This window comes from Salvelinus sp. IW2-2015, linkage group LG30 (assembly GCF_002910315.2).
Source record: "Salvelinus sp. IW2-2015 linkage group LG30, ASM291031v2, whole genome shotgun sequence".
In the NCBI taxonomy this organism is placed as follows: Eukaryota; Metazoa; Chordata; class Actinopteri; order Salmoniformes; family Salmonidae; genus Salvelinus; species Salvelinus sp. IW2-2015.
This window is the reverse complement of record NC_036869.1, coordinates 9,164,012-9,172,591: the sequence shown is the minus strand read 5'-3', so window position 1 is coordinate 9,172,591 and position 8,580 is coordinate 9,164,012. Positions and strand designations below refer to the sequence as shown.

The following is an 8,580-nucleotide window of genomic DNA, read 5'->3' as shown; positions in this document are numbered from 1 at the left end:
AGGAGTCTTATGGCTTTGGGTGGTAAAAAACTGTTGAAAAAGCCTTTTTGTCCTAGACTTGGCACTCCGGTACCGCTTTGCCGTTTGCGGTAGTAGAGAGAACAGTCTGTGGCTGGGTCTTTGACAATTTTTAGGGCCTTCCCTGACACCGCCTGGTGTAGAGGTCCTGGATGGCAGGCAGCTTAGCCCCAGGATGTACTGGGCCGTAACACACCTACCCTCGTAGTGCCTTGCAATCAGAGGCCGAGCAATTGCCGTACCAGGCAGTGATGCAACCAGTCAGGATGCTCTCGATGTTGCACGCTGTCGAACATTTTGAGGATCCTCAGGACCCATGCCAAATCTTTTTAGTTTCCTGAGGGGAAATAGGTTTGTCGTGCCCCTTCACCGACTGTCTTGGTGTGTTTGGACCATCTAGTTTGTTGTTGATGTGGACACAAAGGAACTGAAGCTCCAACCTGCTCCACTACAGCCCGTCGTTGATGAGAATGGGGGTGTGCTCGGTCCCTTCCTCCTGTAGTCCACCAATCATCTCCTTAGTCTTGGTTACGTGAGGGATAGGTTGTTATTCTGCACCACCCGGCCAGTCTCTGACCTCCTCCCTATAGGGCTGTCTCGTCGTGTTGTCCGATTATCAGGCCTACCACTGTTGTGTCGTCTGCAAACTTAAGATGGTGTTGAGTCGTGCTGGCCATGTAGTCGTGGGTGACACAGGGAGTCAGGAAGGACAGAGCAAGCACCCCGGGAGCTCAAGTAGTTGAGGATTTCCAGCCGTGCAGAGGGTTGCTCACCTTACCTCTTCACCACCTTCGGGGTGGCCGGTCAGGAAGTCCAGGATCCATTTGCAGAAGGAGGTGTTAGTCCAAGGATCCTTAGCTTTAGTGATGAGCCTCTTCGAGGCGTACTAATGGTGTTTGTTTGAACGCTAGCTGTAGTCAACGAATAGCATTCTCACATATAATGTTCTCTTGTGTTCAGAGTGCGGCATAAGAGCAGTTGGCGTGCATTTAGAGATTGGCATGCATCTGTGGATCTGTTGTGGGGCGGCTATGCAAATTGGAGTGCGGTCTAGGGTTCCTGGATATGTTGTAGGATGTGAGCCATTACCAGCCTTTCAACAGCACTTCATGGGCTAACGGACGATAGTTCTACGGTCTTATCATTTAGGCAGGTTGCTTCTCATGGGCACAGTGGATCATGGTTGGTGGCTTGCTTTGAAACAAACATGTTGCTATTGCAGGACTCAATCAGGACATGTTGAAAATTCAGTGAAGGACACCTGCCCAGGTGGTCCAGCACATCGCCCGAGCCACACGTAACGGCTCCTGGTAATCCGTCTGGCCCGCATCCTTATGTAGCTGTAGGTTGACCTGTTTAAAGGTCTTACTCACGTCAGCTATGGAGAGCGTGATCACACAGTCGCCCGGAACAGCTGATGCTCTCATGCATGCCTCAGTGTTGCTTGCCTCGAAGCGAGCATAGAAGTGATTTAGCTCGTCTGGTAGGCTCATGCCACTGGGCAGCTRGCGGCTGTGCTTCCCTTTGTAGTCTGAATGTGTCCTATTTGCAGAAGAGGGTTGAGAACTTGGGATTATATAAGAACAGTCTGCAAATAAAACACCAATTTCTATTTCGATGGATGGATGGAGTTAATAAAAGTTGTATTCTAGGTCAGCCCCTTCTTTGTGCCTCGTATCCTGGTCAACATGGCTGCAGGTCACGTCAGCATTAAGCGCAAACTAAAAGGCCCCAACCACGCCGTGTCCACTGCCTGCACAACTGGAGACCATGCCCTCGGTGACGCAGCCAGTTTCATTGCCCACGGAGACGCTGCCGCCATGGTAGCGGGTGGGACCTCTGTCAATCACAGGGTTTGCGTGGGCGAGGTAAATCTTGAAGATCCCAGGATATTTGTTTTTTTTTGTGTTATTGTTGTTGTTAGTATACATCTAGTCTGTCCTTTTTATACATTTTTACATATGTATTAAGATATGCCTACGCCATTTGTATGTTCATGGATTTCAGTTTGTATTGACTGCTATGTGGGTGTAATTKAACTTTTACATTTACTTGAAGGGCTTTGGGTACCCATTGGAACGACCAGCCCAGGCTGGCATCACGGTCCTTACACCCAGAGAGGGATGGGTTTGTGATGTGTGAAGGGTCTGCGGTGGTGTTCCTGGAGGAGTGGGAGCATGCTGTGAGGAGGGGGGCCAGGGTGTATGCTGAGATGCTGGGGTACGGCCTGTCAGGGGACGCCAGCCACATCACAGCCCCCACTGCTGATGYAGATGGAGCCATCAGGTAATAGTCATGGATGGGGTTTATAGCACTCTTTCACCAGGTGCTTACTATTTGTGTTAGTGAATCATTGAGATGTACTGTAGCCAGTACCATTATCAATATCTATAAACTTGACCATGACATAAAACATTTAAAAATCTTTGGCCTATTTTAAAACAAWTCAGATTTTTTTWATGAAATGGTGAACATATTTGAAGTCATGTCATTTTTACAGTCCACTTTCATTCTCCTGTTCTTCTTCCAGGTGCATGTCTGCATCGCTCTGAGACACTGGTGTGGAACCAGCCCATGGAACGTATGTGAACGCACATGCCACCTCTACACCACTAGGTGATTCTGCAGAGAACACTGCCATCAAGAGACTGTTCCAGCAGCACGCCGCCACCCTGGCTGTCCCCTCCACTAAGGGGGCCACGGGGCATCTACTGGGGGCTGCCGCAGCCCTAGAGGCAGCCTTCACTGCTCTGGCCTGCTACCACAGCACTTTGCCACCCACCTTCAACCTGGACTTCACTGAGCCAGAGTTTGACCTGAACTATGTGCCCTGCACTGGATAGTAGTGGAAGAAAGAGGGTAGATGGGTAGCTATCAAACTCTTTTGGGTTTGGGGGGACTAATGTGTAACTGTMTCTCACCAGTGTCTGAAAAGCTTGTCTGAAGGATTCACTTCTTACTGGTTTTGTATGGGATTTGCTTTCGCAACACTTCCTTTATAGATTCCTAGTATTTCAGTTTCAAAATGTTCTCAATATTATATTGGGACATGTAACAGCAAATAATTTGCATGAAATTATGATCGATTGTAACGCTCAAAGAGTGAATGGGTGTGGAGTCAGGCGCAGAGAGCGGGGAAAAACACGCTTTAATGTCCAACCAAAAAACTTACAATAGGTAACGCCGAACATAGGCGTAAACCATTCCACCTAAGTACACACTGGTATCTAACCGGACAGCGGAAAACCCATACAAATAAAGAACACCTCTCACATAACAGAAACAAGCCCGCACAAACACAAGCGGGCTAATCGAACTTAAATAACACCATCCCAAAAACCCATCCCAGTCCACGAGGTACTGCAGGCCCCTCACCGGCGTCTCGAGTCCAGAATGGCCCTTATCGTGTATGCCGGGGACCCCTCGATGTCTAGAGGGGGCGGAGGGACCTCCGGAACCTCACCTTCCTGCATGGGACCAGCTACCACCGGCCTGAGGAGAGACACATAAAACGAGGGGTTAATACGATAATACGAAGGAAGTAATAATCGATAACACACCTCGTTTATTCTCCTCAGGACTTTGAATGGCCCCACACACTGCGGACCCAGCTTCCGGCAGGGCAGGCGGAGGGGCAGGTTTCGGGTCGAGAGCTAGACCCTGTCCCCCGGTTCAAACACGGGGGCCTCACTGCGGTGACGGTCAGCGCTCCTCTTCTGCCGTCCACTCGCCTGACGTAATGACTCCTGGACGGCCCTCCAGGTCTCCTTAGAGCGCTGCACCCACTCCTCCACCGCAGGAGCCTCGGTCTGGCTCTGATGCCATGGTGCCAGGACCGGCTGGTACCCCAACACGCACTGAAACGGTGACATGTTGGTAGAGGAGTGGCTTAGTGAGTTCTGGTCCATTTCAGCCCAGGGAATGTATCTCGCCCACTCCCCTGGCCGGTCCTGGCAATACGACCGCAGAAACCTACCCACCTCCTGGTTCACTCTCTCCACCTGCCCATTACTCTCCGGGTGATACCCCGAGGTCAGGCTGACCGAGACCCCCAGACGTTCTATAAACGCCCTCCACACTCGGGATGTAAACTGGGGACCTCGTAATATCCTCGGGCACCCCATAGTGCCGGAAGACATGGGTGAAAAGAGCCTCCGCAGTCTGTAGGGCCGTAGGGAGACCGGGCAACGGGATAAGACGGCAGGACTTCGAGAACCGATCCACAACGACCAGGATCGTCGTGTTTCCCTGAGACGGGAGAAGATCAGTGAGAAAGTCCACCGATAGATGGGACCACGGCCYTTGTGGAACGGGGAGGGGTTGTAACTTCCCTCGTGGCAAGTGCCTAGGAGCCTTACTCTGGGCGCACACCGAACAGGAGGAGACATAGAATCGCACGTCCCTCACTAAGGTGGGCCACCAGTACTTCCCCCTAAGACCTCGCACTGTCCTCGAAATACCCGGGTGACCTGACGAGGGTASACTATGAGCCCATCGAATCAATTGGTCACGAACAGCGAGCGGCACGTACCTACGACCCTCCGGGTCCGCGTCCATCTCCCATACTATCGGTGCCACCAGCCTAGCCGCCGGAATGATGGGAGTAGGATCGATGGACCGGTCCTCAGTGTCGTAWAGACGGGACAGCGCGTCGGCCTTAGTGTTGAGGGAACCTGGCCGATTCGAGATCGTAAATCGAKATCTGGTGAAATACATGGCCCACCTTGCCTGACGAGGATTCGCTGCTCGGATATACTCCAGGTTACGGTGGTCAGTCCAGATGAGGAAAGGGTGCTTAGCCCCCTCAAGCCAGTGTCTCCACACTTTCAGGGCCTTAACCACAGCCAACAACTCCCTGTCCCCCACATCATAGTTTTGCTCCGCCGGCCCGAGCTTCTTCGGGAAAAAAGCACAGGGGCGGAGCTTCGGTGGCGTACCCGAGCGCTGTGAGAGCACAGCTCCAACCCCAGCCTCGAATGCGTCCACCTCTACTATGAACGCCAAAGAAGGGTCCGGATGCGCCAACACTGGCGCGTTGGTGAACAGCGCCTTCAAACGACGGAAAGCTCCGTCCGCCTCTGCTGACCACTGCAAACGCACCGGCCCCCCCTTCAGGTAATGGGAGCCYCTACCTGGCCAAAACCCCGGATAAACCTCCGGTAGTAATTGGCAAACCCTAAGAACCGCTTCATCTCTTTTACGTGGTCGGAGTCGGCCAATTACGCACGGCCTTGACGCGGTCACACTCCATCACCACCCCCGAGGTGGAAATGCGATAACCCAGGTAGGAGACGGCTCGTTTGGAAAACTCACATTTCTCCGCCTTCACGTACAGGTCATGCTCCAGCAGTCGCCCAAGAACCTTGCGCACCAGAGACACATGCGGAGTAGATCAAGATCTCGTRAATATACACCACCACACCCTGTCCGTGCAGGTCTCTGAGAATCTCGTCGACGAAMMATTGAAAGATGGCTGGAGCATTCTTTAACCCGTACGGCATGACGAGGTACTCATAATGGCCAGATGTGGTACTAAACGCGGRTTTCCACTCATCTCCCTCCCGAATACGCACCAGATTATACGCGCTCCTGAGGTCCAGTTTCGTGAAGAACCGTGCCCCGTGAAATGATTCCACCGCCGTAGCGATGAGAGGTAGTGGGTAACTAAAACCCACCGTGATGGAATTGAGACCTCGATAATCAATACACGGACGCAAACCACCCTCCTTTTTCTTCACAAAAAAGAAACTCGAGGAGACGGGTGACATGGAGGGCCGAATGTACCCCTGTCCCAGAGCTTCCGTGACATATGTCTCCATAGCCAACGTCTCCTCCTGGGACAAAGGATACACGTGACTCCTGGGCAGTGCAGCGTTTACCTGGAGGTTTATCACGCAATCCCCCTGTCGATGGGGTGATAATTGGGTCGCCTTCTTTTTACTGAAGGCGATAGCCAAATCGGCATACTCAGCGGGAATGCGCACGGTGGAAACCTGGTCTGGACTCTCCACCGTTGCCACCGATGGAAACTCCTACACACCTACCTGAACACTCATCAGACCACCCCTGGAGAGCTCCCTGTCTCCACGAAATCTTAGGATTGTGAATAGCCAGCCAGGGAATCCCCAGCACCACCGGAAACGCAGGTGAATCGATAAAGAACAGACTAATCCGCTCCTTATGATCCCCCCGCGTAATCATCTCCAGAGGAATCGTGGCCTCCCTGACCAGCCCTGACCCTAACGGTCGACTATCTAAGGAGTGCACGGGGYAGGGGGGGTCTACCTGTACTAACGGAATCCTCAACCTCTGGGCGAGTCCGCGATCTATAAAGTTCCCAGCTGCGCCTGAATCGACTAGCGCCTTATGCTGGAGAGAAGGAGAAAACTTAAGGAAACAAATTAATAAAAACATGTGACCAACAGGAAGCTCTGGGTGAGGGTGGTGCTGACTCACCTGGGGTGACTGAGGAGTGTTCTGCCTGCCCTCTCAACTCCCAGATGGACTTCTCCAGCACCGACCGGAAGTGTGCCCTCTCCGGCCACGACTGGTACAGGAGGAGCCTCCTCCTCCGGTCTCCCTAGATGCAGCCCCCCCTAGCTCCATAGGTATGGGAGCGGGAGGGCCAGGAAGTGGAACAGACAGGACCCTTTCAGAACGTCCGCGAGCAGCCAGCAGATGGTCTAGCCGGATCGACATGTCTATGAGCTTGTCCAGGCTGAGCGTAGTGTCCCGACAAGCCAACTCCCTGCGGACGTCCTCTCTCAGGCTACACCTGTAATGGTCAATCAGGGCCCTGTCGTTCCACCCCGCTCCAGCGGCCAAGGTCCGGAATTCCAGCACGAAGTCCTGTGCGCTCCTCGTCCCCTGCCTGAGATGGAACAATCTCTCACCCGCCGCTCGGCCCTCCGGAGGGTGATCGAACACGGCCCGGAAACGGCGGGTGAACTCCGGGTAGTGGCCCCTCGCCGAGTCGGGCCCGTTCCAGACGGCATTGGCTCACTCCAGGGCTCTATCCGTCAGGCAAGAGACGAGGACACTCACGCTCTCCTCGTCCGAGGGAGCCGGCCGAACGGTGGCCAGGTAAAGCTCTAGTTGTAGCAGGAATCCCTGGCACCCTGCCGCCGCTCCATCATACTCCCTCGGAGGCGCAATACGCAGAGCGCTGGTACCGGATCCCGCTGGAGGAGATGGTAGCGTTGCCGGTTGGAGGGGTAGTAGGGAGACCACTCCTCTCCCAGCGGTTAGGGTTAGGGTTAGGGTTAGGACGTGTGATGAAGGACTCGCTCCTCCATCGTGGGGAGAGGGGTGGTCGCTGCTCCTGCTGACTCCATACTTGTGGTGCGGGCTTCTGTAACGTTCAAAGAGTGAATGGGTGTAGAGTCAGGCGCAGAGAGCAGAGGTTACGGGGAAAAACACGCTTTGATGTCCAACCAAAAAAACGTACAATAGGTAACGCCGAACATAGGCGTAAACCATTCCACCTAAGTACACACTGGTATCTAACCGGACAGCGGAAAACCCATACAAATAAAGAACACCTCACATAACAGAAACAAGCCCGCACAAACACAAATCGGGCTAATCGAACTTAAATAACACCAACCCAAAAACCCCAACAAGGAACAGGTGAAAACAATTAGACAAAACCAAACGAAAAGGGAAAAAGGGATCGGTGGCAGCTAGTAGACCAGTGACGACGACCGCCGAGCGCCACCCGAACGGGAAGGGGAGCCACCTTCGGTGATATTCGTGACATCGATGTTTGCATTTTGTTCATTAAAATACAGATATACTTTGTGTACTTGAATACCAGTAGTATATATATTTATCACCAGCAGGTGGCACTGTCTCACATGAAACCTACACTGGAGAGGCTATGGGTTTATTACCTTTTATATTTAGACAGTCTATACAGGAAGTTCAGCTCCATCTCAGAGCCTATTGTAATAGAAGAYTGTGTCCCAGCCCAGTAATGAGCAGTTGGTTGGTCATAAAGTGTAAGTACACTCGTGTACTCAGGAGACTCCCAGTTACACAATAAATGTTCTTTTTGTTCGATAAAGATTAGTTTTATAACCAAAAAACGCCATTTGGTTTGCGCGTTATGTTCAGAAAACCACAGGCTCGCTCCGGTCCTGAAGGGCAGACGAAAATTCCAAAAAGTATCCGTAATGTTCGTAGAAACATGTCAAACGTTTTTTATAATCAATCCTCAGGTTGTTTTTAACATACATAATCGATAATATTTCAACCGGACGSTAACCTATTCAATACTACAGAGAAGGAAAATGTCGAGCTACATCTGTCGCGCGCAGGAACTAATCAAAGGACACCTGACGCGTTTTGAAAAACCTCGCTCATTTTTCAAAATAAAAGCTTGAAACTATGTCTAAAGCCTGGTCACAGCCTGAGGAAGCCATTGGAAAAGGAATCTGGTTGATACCCCTTTAAATGGAGGAGGGGCAGGCAACGGAACAGGGATTTTTCCAAATAAAAGGCACTTCCGGGTTGGATTTCCTCAGGTTTTCYCCTGCAAAATCAGTTCTGTTATACTCACAG

At 52.0% G+C, this 8,580-nt stretch overlaps 1 pseudogene; it reads left to right on the top strand.

Moving 5' to 3' along the window:
• Window positions 1–990, top strand: part of LOC112067875 (3-oxoacyl-[acyl-carrier-protein] synthase, mitochondrial-like) — a 2,075-nt pseudogene extending 1,085 nt beyond the window's left edge.
• Window positions 991–8,580: the final 7,590 nt, after the last annotated feature.